Genomic DNA, 2044 nt, shown 5'->3' with positions numbered 1-2044 from the left:
AGTGGTCAGGTCATTAATGGATGCTGCGTGGATACATAAGACACAGTCACCTTTCCTCAAGCCTTTTATGACTTTTGGTCCAACAGACGAGGAAACCAGTGTTTGGTCAGTGAGGCTGGGCTCTGTCAGGCCATTGGGATAGACTTGAGAGCGGCGTTCCTTACGGAGGACAAGCCGGAGGAGCTACACAACCCTTGTACTTAAGTGGTTATTGTTTTCAGTGTAATGTTCAGTTTTTAACTTGATTAATACAAAAGTCATTCATTTTCAGTTTTGTGCAACAGGCTGCGAGCCATGCTGAATGCACCGTGACTGCAGAAAAGAAGCAGGTTTATTATTTTCTTTTTGGAGGTAGACATGCTTTTAGGCCAGAGACTAGTTACCATATATCACAGTCAGTCTCTCACTGGAAACAATAACTGGTTGAATAGAATTTTATTGTCTATTCTTCTTTTAAAAATATATGTATTTTTATTTATTTCAGAGAGGGAGGGAGAGGGAGAGAGAGAGAAACATCAATGATGAGAATCATTGATCAGCTGCCTCCTGCACACCCACTACTAGGGAAACCATACGGAGAAGCACACATCTTAAGAAGACTTTGGCCGAACCAGTTTGGCTCAGTGGATAGAGCGTCGGCCTGCGGACTGAAGGGTCCCAGGTTCGATTCCGGTCAAGGGCATGTACCTTGGTTGCGGGCACATCCTCAGTGGGGGGCGTGCAGGAGGCAGCTGATCCATCTCTCTCATCGATGTTTCTAACTCTCTATCCCTCTCCCTTCTTCTCTGTAAAAAAATCAATAAAATATATTTAAAAAAAAAAAGAAATTGATCTTTAAAAAAAAAAAAAGGCTTTGGTGCTGGTTAACAGCAGGCTGGGCAGGGCACAGGAGGAGGTTACCAGTGAATGTTTTCTGCCAGTTGCTGCCAGGTGATAACATATTAAAGCCGATACTGACACACGCTTTTCAGGGATTGGTCTTAATGATGCTGTCAGATCCCTGTGCCCTGAGGTCAAACGGGCAATGAGCTTCGGGCTCCACCAAAAATAGCTTAATGGTGTTATGAATGGATGCCCAGAGTGCGTAACGGGTGCCAGGCCCGTGCTAAACTCTTACGCATTATCTCATTTAATCCTCACTGCAATCCCCTGAGGGAGATTCTATTAGTCTCTCCATTTCACAGATAAAGAAACTGAGGCTTGCCCAAGACACACAGTTATGATGTGGTGAGGCGAGGCTGGAAATCTAGGGTTGGGATGCCAAAGCAGTGTTTCCTTTCTCTGCGTCTTTGATTTAAAACAAAGCTTAAAGGGAAACAGAATACATCCATATATGGTAAAAGGCAGCACAAAAGAATTTACAGCGAAAATCAACTCTGTTCCAACAGACCCCAGCCCAGACACAGCCACTATTTCTAATTTCTTAGTTGCCTTCCAGCTACAGAGACACACAGAGGGGTACGTGTTGGTGTATCTGCACTGTGTGTCTACATGTGGTTGTGTGCTCTCCACAGCGTCTGCACCTTGCTTTCTTCAGTTAACATGCCTTGGAAGGCTTTAGTGTCAGTACCAAGATCGCTGGCTGACTTTTTTAAAAAGTTATCTTTATTGTTGAAAATATTGCAGTTGTCCCATTTTCCCCCCATTGACCCTCCTCCACCCCACACCCCTGCCCCAGGCCTTCATCACACAGGTCTGTGTCCACAGGTTATCCATATTCGCCTATAAATTCTTTGGTTAATCTCTTCCCATCCATTCCCCCTTCCCCGCCTTTCCTCTGAGATTCGTCAGTCTGTTCCATGCTTCTGTGTCTCTGGGTCTGTTTTTGTTCATCAGTTTATTTTTGTTCATTAGATTCCACATGTGAGTGAGATCGTGTGATACTTGTCTTTCTCCGACTGACTTATTTCGCTTAGCATAATATTCTCCAGGTCCCTCCATGCTGTCTCAAGGGGTAAGAGATCCTTCTTTTTTACAGCTGCATAGTATTCCATGGTGTAAATGTACTGTATCTTTTTTATCCTCTCGTCTACTGATGGGCACT

Source organism: Myotis daubentonii, chromosome 12, assembly GCF_963259705.1.
Source record: "Myotis daubentonii chromosome 12, mMyoDau2.1, whole genome shotgun sequence".
Taxonomy (NCBI): domain Eukaryota; kingdom Metazoa; phylum Chordata; class Mammalia; order Chiroptera; family Vespertilionidae; genus Myotis; species Myotis daubentonii.
Note: the sequence above shows the minus strand (reverse complement) of the source record.